This window comes from Pinus tabuliformis, chromosome 9 (assembly GCF_031772625.1).
Source record: "Pinus tabuliformis cultivar Carrire ecotype Pingquan chromosome 9, CPIR1, whole genome shotgun sequence".
Classification (NCBI taxonomy): Eukaryota; Viridiplantae; Streptophyta; class Pinopsida; order Pinales; family Pinaceae; genus Pinus; species Pinus tabuliformis.
The window spans coordinates 1,367,136,494-1,367,148,885 of NC_142307.1; positions in this window are offsets into that span (position 1 = coordinate 1,367,136,494).

The window sequence follows — 12,392 nt, forward strand, 5'->3', positions numbered from 1 at the left end:
CGCGCCATTCCCGTGTTCTAGTCAAGGGGCCGCGTTTCAACCTGAACTCTGTAGGTGGGAGTCCTATCCATCATCAGTTCATAGCTTCTACAGGTGTGTTCATCATGTCCCACTGATCTACATAAATTACAGAACAACTGTTGTGAATTCTGTGTGTACTTTTGCAACAAATGGCAGTTTTCCGTAACAAGCTTTCCTCCTATATGACAAATCGTGCACCACAACGCAGGAGATGTGCTCGGTCCTGCTTGGGCCTCTGGTCTTAACAGCATTGGTCCTCCTCCCGCGAGGTAATTTGCGAACACTAGGCAGTGGTCCTTGTCATGACCCTGACCCTTACATTTAACACACCATACCTCATCACACACTTTTGGGCAAGCTATCCTGTCTTGTTTCAGACTCTACATCTCAAGGCACAAGTCTTTCAACTGCGTGTGGATCTGCTGAACTCCCAGGTTAGGATACTGTATCTGGGTTTCATGCAGCCTCATCGCTATCTCCAAGGCCTCGGCCTAAGTTGTTAGCCTTTGTTGTGACAGCGTGTTCCTTAAATGCGGCATTAGTGATGCTACAAACCATTCGCAGTGTTTTCCATCCATCAAAGTCATATTAGCTTCACGAATTGTGCACTTCAGTCTCTGATCTAACTCCCAAGGAGTCTCGCTTGGTAGCATCGTGATCACCTTGAACCCAATGATCGACTACGCCTCTGACTTCGGCCTGCTAAGTTCTTTGTTCAGCACAGTTTGGATGTCTACGATACCTGCATTCGGATTGTCATTAGAATGCTTAATATACCAGGTCAGCAAGCGATCCTACAGAGTGCTGACCAACATTGCTTTCTTTATATTGTCATCCATAACTCCCTGTGCTTCCCATACAAGTTTTATCATGAACCAAAACTAGTTCGGATCTTCATTTCCTACTCTCTTGAACACTGGAAACTTTATTGCACTTGCCATATTGACTCACAGTGGTGGCGGAGGTGGTATGTGTGAAGATGGGGGTGAAGATGGTGAAATTGGTGGTGGTGTGGGTGGGGGTGGTATGCACGAAATCCTCTTCCTTATCAAATTGATCGCACTTCTTGGTGAGACCTTTGCAAGCTCTTCCTCATCTCCTCGCGGAGGTGAAATCAAGGGGCTAGTTTCTAGTTCTACAATACCTTCGTTTCTGTAAATTCTCCCACTTTGTGTAGCCCCAAACATCAATGTATTTGCATAATCCATTTTTCACATAGTAGCATTTTAATCCAAGTGTTCAGAGACTTAACGTACTTACCTCGCGGTCCCTTGAGAAAGCATCATTCTGCCTCGCTATAGCTGATTGAAGTATCTACCGCGAACTTAGTAATGAATCCTCCTATAATTCAATCGACATAGTGATCAACAACACAGACAATCTTATCCTTCGATGCTTCCAATATGTGCACCAATTCTGGAATCCACATAATAGGATTATCAAGTTTCCACCTTCCTTAGCTATCTGCTAGCTTCACGATCCACTCGTACAGCTCAGTAGGGAAAGATGCGAAGAAAATTTCATGGATTTGTGTGTACATGTAGCAGTCTAACCACTTTTCCTTTGATAGTCACAGATTCCTATTCTCTTGCACTACGAACTCGTGAATCTTTCTATCCAACAAATCTTCAATTTCTTTCTTAGTTGGATTCCAGTGATACAACATCAGACATCTCTATGCAGATTCTGGTCCTAGAAATGGAACCATTTGTTGGCTTGTTGGGGCCTGACCCAGGTTTGGAGTTAATTAGCCAACCAAATCCCTATACTACTAACTCTTTTGGCAACAGTCCATGGAGCGTGGACTGAGGTCTCACCTGAAGTAGTATGGAGGGGTGCTGGAACCAGGTTTCCACACCCTTGAGATGTCTGAGGGGTTGATTTGGTCCAACTGTGAGTCTCTTCGCATAGGTTACTTCATGCACTTCCCTGGCCTTCGCACCCTGATATATTCACCTTCGTGCATCCCTAACCAGGGGCTGTGGGGCTTTTGCACTGCTGGAGCAGCGATTTGCACTATTTCCCTAAGTCACACCCGAGATCTTAATTATCTTCTTATAACAGTTAGTTATCTTCGCGTAAACATATGCCTTATATTATATTTACTTATTCAACACATTCATATGAGTTCATGCAGTACATAAATAGTAACTTGCAATTCATACCCAATAATACATAAAACAGGAAAAGGTACATAGAAATATGGTAAAACTTCTCTTTTATTAATTCTTCCCACGGTTACAGACTCGACCTACCCTGCACACTTAGCTGCAGGGGTCTGCACACTCAGCTGCAGACTACTAGGCCTCTACGCACTCAGTTGTAGAGCCTTCTCCTACCCTACGACCCAAAGACACAACTCTACACTTCGACTCAATACTTCATCAATTTCTTAGACTCATCCTTCCTTCATTCTTTTTCTTATTTCTACACTTAGAGCCTTGCCCTATTCATACAATCCCATGGTCCGCGGACCATGGGTAGATCTTTAAAACCAACATTACATTACAAAAACAAGGGCGGACAACCCTATGACTCTATTACGACTTCACGCTCTGTGCACAATTCGCGAAGTCTTTACAATGGACTTAGTCAAAACTTGGGCTTTAAGCCCCAAAACATGCCTTGGGGGGGATTCCACGCCCAACAAGGTCTGAGGTCTTGTCATTGCGAGACTTTTTCTGCCCTTTTGGTAGTCCTACACCTTCAATTAGGCAGTCAAACAATATTGTTGCCTCCTTTTAATACTATTTTTGTTGCTCGAGGTTATATGGCCACTTCAGGGAGGCTACTCAGATGATTGTGGGTTGGCTCAGAGTACCCTGATAAACCCAAATCTTTTTTCCACTGCTTGTAACTATGTTAATATTAGATAGTGGGGTTCCCTCGGTGATCCTTGGCTTTGCATTGATCAAATTCGCTCCCCTTTTTCTGTTCCGATCCTCCCATCTTGTGATCAGCTCCAAACAATCTAGCATCGCATGGGCATTGACCATGTACTAAGAGCACCAAAGCCTCCTTGGTAGAGGGGAACCCCATGCAACATGCCCCTCTTAGTCACAGTTGTAATAGTGAACACGGCCCTTGCCTCTTGTCCTTTCCCCCCTCATTCCTCCTCCTCACCCACCTCGAATAGTCTCATTGACCGGGAAGGTTGAGCAGTCTAACATATCTTCTAGTGCATCCAACACTCTACACTAGTCTATGTGGTGATTTGAGGAAGAAAAAAACTCATAGTATTTGCTATTTGGGACATTAGAATACTTTTTCAATATCAAGCACAAGCGAGGAGGGTGTTAAGACCCACTGCATACTTCACAGTACTTTGATTGGTTGATGCCAGGATAGGCCCCTTGCAATCCTACTACTATGACTCCTACTATGGGCAGAGGCCTAGGTGGCCCCCTTAGATCCCATGTGGCACCCATGCCTCGTAGTCTTGGGCATTCCGTGGGAGCATGACCTTCCACTAGGTAGTTGGTACACCACAAATTTGGTCTCGCCAACCGGGCCAGTTGTAGATATTTCAACTTCTATGTTAGACTTTCAATTTGTTGTTGAAGACTATTCAGGTTTCTTTCTCTAGAGCATCTTGCGACATGTCAATGACGTCCTGGTGAGGGGTAACAGGGCTTTGATGAACCAATCCTTCTAGTGATTTAGGTCTATAGTATAACTGATCTTACCAATTATGTCCTTAAACCTTTGCATTAGTTCCCAGACAGTGTCTCCCTCCCACTGTTTTATCTCCCACAGCTCCGACAACCCTTGCTAATCCATTTGGGGAGGTTAGAATTCTTGTACAAACTCTCTTTTAACTTTGTACACAGTAAGGTTCTAGTGAAACTTCAACCATTTTATGAACCACATCAAGGACATTTCTCTTAGATTGTTTTGGAACTCTATTGGCTTCACATTATCATGCATCTATCGAGCTCTCTAGATAGCCTCACATAGGTGCCGGTGTTTCTCTACATCTTCGTTCCATTTGGTGGAGAATTATGGATATCTTGTGAATGACCCCACTATTATGGACTGTGTTCATGCTAAAAGCACAAAGCCTTATGATCCTAGTTGTAGAGGTCCTTGTAATCTCAAACTACTATTACTATTTCCACTACTATTAATACCAAATTTATTGTTAACATGCAGACTATGCACTCTTATCATCTTAAGAAATTTGTTAGGATTGTTGTAGAGTACCAGGGGAAGGTTGGAGAAGATGCTACCTGACCCTTGGGGGGTTGGATCCTTGATTCTATCAGACGCATCATATTCCGAGAATAGTCTCCACATAAAAAAGTACATATCAACCTCTAAGCCTTCCATCAACCAACACAAGCAATTCCATTCAATCCCTCCCTTGCAATCAATGAGGGAGTGCTCGTATCACTTTCTGAGCTCCTAGTTGTTCCACTTGTCTCTATCCCTTTCACCGAGTTCTCTTCCATCCTTCCTTCCTCTTCCAATCTCCTCAACACTACTACTTCTTGGTGTAGTTCCTTTGACAACCTTTTAATCGCCTGCATGGCCCTTTCCTGCCATTTCTCTACTATCTGCACTCTCCTTTGCACTCTTAGTTCCTCAGCCTTCCGTGAATCCTCTACATCCATCCTCCTAATAAATTCATGATCCCCCACTTGGTAGCATCCCTCCCTTTAGATCCTTCCCCCAGTATTAGGTATTTACACATCCATGCTTTGAATTTGGAACATAAGCAGACCCTCTTCCACAATTAAGACTTTAATCAAGAGGCTTAGTTATTTCAACAACTTCCCTCTCAACCCCGCTTAAAACACAACTTCAACCTTTGAGAAGGATCGGTGGTTTTCTACTTCAAACTCGACAACATACCTTTCTAAGGTTGGCTGCACTGATAAATCTAATCCTCTCATTAGATCTGTATTAAGACGGTGGAGCACAACTAGATCTTCTTGAGTCCAATCATGACGATACAATGTCTGTCAACCAAACCTCCCCTTCACGTACAATCTCTGCAACCCATTATACATTCTTCTGGAAACATACACCAGAAGATATTGTATTGATCACTTGCAACTTCTGAATATAGGATCTCATCTTTTAGTTTCACAACAACTCAACGGTGAAGTTGGGCTTGCTGAGAAAAAAATCAATCCACTTGCTCGTCCCACCAGTTCCGTATTTCCTTTTTAAAAATCCTTGATACCATATTCCGAACCCTCCTTTGTAATTTCAGGTCCTAGCTATGGAACCATTTGTTGGCATGAAAATGGCAACAGGGTTGAGACCCTGGGTTCAGGCACAAGGGGCCAACAATGCTCTGTTATAGTCTAGCACAACATCGACATTTCCACCTTACCCTGGAAGGGGAAGGAGTCTCACCCGAGGCATGTCATGAATAAAGTTAGATGAGGGTGGGACCTAGATACCACAGGAACCATATCAATCAGAAGAGAACAAATAAAGATAGCTTAACATGCAAAATGAACCAAATCCTAACGATCTACTCTTTCTATATCAAGAAATTGCATAAACATATTCTTTCTAAAAAATTTAAATAATCAGCATATTACATGAGGAAATAAGGTGATTCCAGAACAATCTCCTTTATTAACATAACGTAATTCAATACATAAGTCTTTAGGCCTGATCATCAAGAGTAAACATCACACAACCACCATAAAAATTATACAACCATGATCATAGAGTCTTTCACATCACTCTGCAACCTAGGAATACTAGAAACACTACAGAGTTTCTACAACTGACTAGCACCAACCCCTCCTTTACTCTTTCTTCTGATTTTTATCTCCTATCATCTGCCCATACTATCAATTCCTCTTTCCTTATTCTCAACTGCCTTCATCCTCGTCTGCCTCTTCTCTTTCCTTGCTCGGTTATCTGTTCTTCTTCTGCCACTCTTCTGTGACTGCCAGTCTTCCTTCAGTTTCCAGTCTTCCCTTGGTTTTCAACTTCACAACTCCCCAACAGTCACCTCTACCACTTGTCATCAGTTTCTTTCTCCACAAAATCTCAAAACGAAGGACCCAACAAGTGTTGGATGCAATGATCCCGACCATCTTGATTCCCCGACTACTTCTTGAATTTCCTTGCCCAAATACCCCCAACATTCCTAGAAGAAGTATGTCGTTAAGAAATTTTTTCTAGCCACCTTATTCTTAGGCATGTTCATATTTCAACCAAATACATGGATATTGGTCTCGTTAATGCAATATTTCTCTCACTATTAATCACTCTTTGTATGTGTTGAATCAGTGTATTTATATCTTATTATCTTCCTGAATTGTCCTTCATCAAGAGATCAATAAAATAATGCACAAATTAACTTTCTATATTTTGGTGTTGTATTTTCCTATCTCCATCCTTGCCAATGAGGGAAAAAAATCTATTATTATGATGATGTTGAATCATAGCAATGTGGAAGAACTTTGTATTATCATCTCCCTCCTTGAGCCATTATATACTAGAATTTTGCTTCCAAATGTTAGGATATTCTGACACATAGGAAATAGTTAAGTATAACTTGGTCTAGTGTATAGTTAGGTAAAGTGTGTTTCTTTAGTATGTACTTTTTGTAATGTACAATCCGACGGTCATGATATGTTCTAGATATGAAGTGATCTGACAATTCATTCTCTCCTCAGTATTACCGACACTTGATTTGTGGCTTAACACTCGATTGGTCCATGATATCTATTTCAAGAGCATGGAGCATCATTTTTAAGGTGACCGTTCATGAGAGAAGCTTATGTAATTTTTCTTTCTTTTACATTAATAAATTTCCTGAAGTGTCCTCGTTGGCTCAGGCCATGGAATGTTTCCCTCTTTGAGGGTTTTAACCACGTCAAGAATATTGGTGTATTGACTTGTGATCTGTTTGTGAGCGATGTCCTTTGGTTTTCTATCTGAGGAAATTACTCTGCAAATTCCTACATGGTATTCGAGCTATTTGAGGGCCACATCCGTTGGTGATCCAAATCCGATGCCAGTAGAACTGCGTCCGATTATCATTTCCTAGATATACTATTTCTGAGTGCTTTCAAGCCAAGAAGACTACTCTACTGCGTTAGGAGCATCTATTCCAATGAGGAACCCCTTTCATTTCAAGTAGGGTAGCCCTAGCTACGTCATTTTTAAGATCTGGAGGTATACTATTTTTATTTGCAGTTTTAGTTATTTATCTCTCTGTTTATTTCAGTTTATTTAACTCTCTATTTTTGTATCACTGGATGCATACCTTTCATTTCTGCGTATGCTCTTTACCCTACGGCTCTATGCGATTTGGGCAAATAAAAAACGAAAAGGAAGCATTTTTCTCATGCATATGCTCTTTTCCGTTGTGCCTTAGTGTGATCTTGGAAAATCATAAACATTGTGGAAGATATTTTGTTTTCGGCGAAATCTAACTTCAAGCCATAAGTTTTTTTTTTTTTTTTTTTACATGTCCATTTTGCATTGTGTAGTTTTTTGTTTTGTAGGAAAAAAGGGTTTTCTCAAGTAAGCACGCACTCCAAAGCTTTAGTGACTAAAAAAATGCAGTTTCTCTTTTCCAAAAATTACTAACCTTTTAAACTAGCTCACTTGGTCCAAAGTTACTTTATGAGAATAAAGGTCTTGGGTTCAAGTCTTTATTTTTGTTGAGTTACTTTTTCAACAAGCACATGTAACTTATGTTTTAAAGTTACTTTATGTAAAAGTGTTCGCATCCATTATAAAAAGTGAGTCACTTATACTTCTAAATTCTCTTTTCTTTTATTTAAGTTACAATTTAGTAGGTAGCTCATAAAGTACCATTGTAAAAGTGACTTTCACTTATTTATAAAAGTGGGCCACATATATATTTGTTTTAAAGTGAGCTAATTAGATTAAGTTTGAAAAGGTTTTTTTTTTTTTTTTTTTTTTTTTTTTTTTTTGTTTTAAATATAACATTATCATTCACTTCTGCAAATTCACGTACTTCATCGGCATATTCAATAACTTTTCTTCAAAAAGCTATAACTTCTTCATCCAGAAGCCGTTTTCAGAGCTCTTTTTTTTTAATCGGCCTAATTTTTCGAGATATTTCCATTGGAACACTTACTTTCAACATCTACAACTTCAGTTTTTGTTAAAATGGAAATTCCATGCTAATTTATTCTTGACAACACCAACTACTTCCAATGGTTGTCCTACATGGAGGATTTACTTAGAAGTAAAGGTCTTTATAGAATAGCCTCAGGCCAAGAGTCTAAACCTAAAGATGAAGATAAGTAAGCAAAATGGGAAAATAGGCAACATAAAGCACGTGGGCTGATAGGGATGTCTATTTCTCCAGACCTTAGATTCCATAACACAGAACCCGATATCGCTGATGAAGCAATGAAACAACTCAATAAAGTTTTTGGAATTAAAAATGAAATTAGAGCCTATCAACTCGAAAATGAGTTGCTTATATTGGACCCCAATAATTTTTCTTCCATTGAAGATTTTTTGTCCAAGTTCAAGACCCTTAGACTTCTCTTGGAAGGTTTTAAGGTTAAGAAAGAAGATGGTAGCCTTATCTATTCCATTCTTACTAAGTTGGGACCAACCTACTCTATGTTTGTTTCCACCTTCCATTCTACAAGAGAAGCCTTTATTTCTCAAGGACAAGACTACAAGTCCCCCTCTTTTGATGCCTTTTGTGATTCTTTAATAAGTGAACAAGAAAATCTCTTACATCTTGGTCTTCTTTATATTGGAAACTCTTACAAGAAAGTCTTAGGAGCCCAATAGAAACCAAATTCAAAGAATCCTAAGAAGCAACATCCTAACAAGAATGGTCCTAATCAATTTTAGTCTCAAAATGAAAAATAAATTCAACAAAATGATAAGGAAAATAAAAACAAAGGGAATAAGAGTGATAGACATTGCAACGTTTGTAACTGTGATGGCCACTTAGAATCCAAATGCTTTAAAAAGATGGAAGCCTTGGAAGCATCAATGAAGAAGCATAACATCCACTTGGAGCACTCTTCAACTTCAACGTCATCTTCAGGAATAACACTTTCTGCATGTGGTTGTCAAGCATCCTGGTCTAGTTATGAACTAAATGTATCTTCTTCTTCTCATTCTCATGAGTGGCTCATTGATTCTGGAGCTTCTTATCACATGGCCAAAATCAAAGCCATTATTCTTCTTTAAATGATTGTAACACCAAAAATATATATGTTGGTGATGATAGATCTCTTAGTGTTGTAGGGATTGGAACTATTCATCTAGACAATGGTCAATTTATTGATGTATTATGTGTTCCTACCTTATCCTGCAACCTTCTATATGTATATCAGATAACTCATTCAGGTGAAGATAAAACCATTGAATTTTCACCTCATGCTGTTGTAATTAAGAACCTAAGAGATCCTAGATATAATTTTAGCTATTGGCATTGCTGATGATTCTACAAGGTTGTATAAGTTTAACAACTTTGGGTCATCAACTCTTCCCTAGATATTTGTTGCTCATAATGATGAAGTGAGCAAATTTTGGCATGAGAGATTTGGTCACTTAAACTATCGCTCCCTTCAAAATCTATGTAAGGAAAATATGGTGATAGGTCTTCCTATGGTATCTTGCAGAGATGGTGTTTGCTCTGGATGTGTACTCGAAAAATATCATTGAGATAGTTTTGAAAAACATGCCTCTTAGCATGTCTACCCCCCTTTACAGCTTGTGCACAATGATTTATGTCATCCACATCTAGTTGTTTCCTTCTCTGGCTACAAGTATTTCTTAACTTTCATTGATGATTTCTCCATACGCACTTGGGTATACTTCTTAAAACTCAAGAGTGAAGTCTTTAACATGTTCTTGGCCTTTAAGGCCTTTGTTGAGAAACAATCCGGACATCAAATTATTAAGCTAAGATGTGATACTGGCGAAGAATATGTTAAAAACATATTGATCAACTTTTTCACTGAGCATGGAATTCAATTGCAAAATATTATTCCATATACTCCACAACAAAATGGTGTAGCTGAATGGAAGAATTGCACCTTAAAGGAAATGGATAATTGCATGCTTCAATCTAAAGGGCTTAGTCTTAATTTTTGGGCAGAAGCAATTAACTATGCAAATTACATAGTAAATCACACTCCTACTAAGGTTTTAAAGAATATCACTCTAGAAGATGCATGGAGCTCAATTCATGAGATGGAAGTCACTTTCATGTTTTTGGAAGTGAAGCATGGGCCCATATTCCCGATGAGAAACATAAAGCCTTAGAACCTAAGAGTGAAAAATGTATTTGTGTTATATATTCTGAATATGTCAAATGATATAGACTTATTCCACCTAAATCCAAAAATGTTATCATTAGAAGAGATGTAAATTTTTCTGAACATATATCGGCCTAAGAGCCTATTTCGGTGAATGTGCCACCTCTCTCTATCCCTTCTACTTCTGAAAATATTTCTTCTTTAGATGATGACAGTGAGGATGACAATCCTCCCCCACCTTCTCGGAATCATCCTTCAGCTCCTCAGCTTCCAAAATGGATATATGCTACTTGGGATGCAACAGGTGCTCTTGCAGGTGATCCTACATATCAGTGACGTACACGTTCTCAATTCGATAGGGCCTCTTCTTTACTGGCTCAAGCTTCAGTGAATTATGATCTTGACACATTTGTAGAAGCTTTAGGCCATCTAGATTGGGATGCAGTTATGAATGAAGAATATCATTCATTATTGGAAATTGATACATGGGATCTTGTTCCTCTTCCAAAGGGATGAAAACTTGTTAGATGCAAATGGGTTTACAGAACCAATTTTGGACCAGCTGGGAAAGTTGTTAAACATAAAGCTCATCTTGTTGCTAAGGTTTTTTCACAAGCTGAATGCATTGAATATATTGAAGCCTTCTCCCCTATTTCCAAAATGAACTCTATCCGCCTTGTTCTTTCCCGTGCTACCTCTTTTAAATGGGAAGTCCATCAGATGGATGTTAAATATGCCTTCTTGCATGAAGAAATATATATGGAACAACCACCTAGCTTTATAGAAATAGACTCCAGCCTTGTATGTCAACTTAAGAAATCCCTTTATGGTCTCAAGCAAGCCCCTCAGGCTTGGTATGCCAAAATGGATAGGTTTCTTTTAAATACTGGCTTTTCTAGGTGTCATTCTGACAATACTGTCTACACCAAGAAAGTGGGTAAGTCTCTTATCATTCTTGTTCTTTATGTTGATGATATTATCCTTACTAGTAGTGATCCCAACCTTATAAACCATGTGAAGTCCAGCCTTAAAAATCAGTTTGAAATGACATACTTAGGACACTTGCATTATTTTCTTGGTCTTCAAGTCTTTCAATCCAAGGAAGGTATTTCCATTTCCTAGTCCAAGTATGCCTGTGATCTTCTATGCCACTTTCACATGGAAGACTGTAAGTGAGCCCCTTCTCCCTTTCAGTCTGGAGCCAAACTTTCAGTCACTTTTACTTCCCCTGAAGTTGATGCTACTTTATACCATCAGCTTGTAGGAAAAATTTTGTATCTAACCGATACCTGTCCTGACCTTTCCTTTGTTGTTGGCCTTATTGCTCAGTTTATGAAAAACCCACATGAAAGTCATTGCAAATAAGCTAAAAGAATGCTTCGTTATGTTCGAGGTACAATTCAGTTTGGGATTTATTACAGTGCAGAAGCATCTCCTCTATTGGTTGGTTTCACTAATTTCTATTAGGCTGGTGACCTTGATGATCAGAAGTCTACTGCAGGTTATGTCTTCACTCTTAGTTTTGGACCTATTACATGGGCTTGCAAGAAACAAAGTGCCATTTCTCTTTCTTCAACAGAAGTAGAGTATCGTGGTGTCGCAGAAGCTAGTAAGGAATCCCTGTGGCTTTGTCAAATCCTGTCAGAGTTTGGCTTTCAGAAGCAACATCTGATTACACTTTTGTGTGATAATCAAAGTTTCATTCAACTATGCAAATATCCAGTCCAACATTAGCACAGAAAACACATTGAAATACACATGCACTTCATCAGAAAGCTCATTCATGACCATGTTCGTGAAGTGCAATATTGTTCAACGGATGATCAAGTTGCAATCATCTTCACGAAGGCTCTCACAGAGGCGAAGTTTACTAAACTTTGATTTATGGTTGGAGTTCAGGAAGTTGTCACTAAGGGGTGATAGGCTCTAATGCCTCCTTCTTTCTCCTATTATGTCATATTTGTACATCCTTCAATCATATCCCAAGTTTTTCTTAAGGGGGGATGTTAGGATATTTCGACACATAGGAAATAGTTAAGTATAACTTGGTCTAGTGTATAGTTAGGTAAAGTGTGTTTCTTTAGTATGTACTTTTTGTAACTTACAATACGACAGTCAGGATATGTTCTAGAC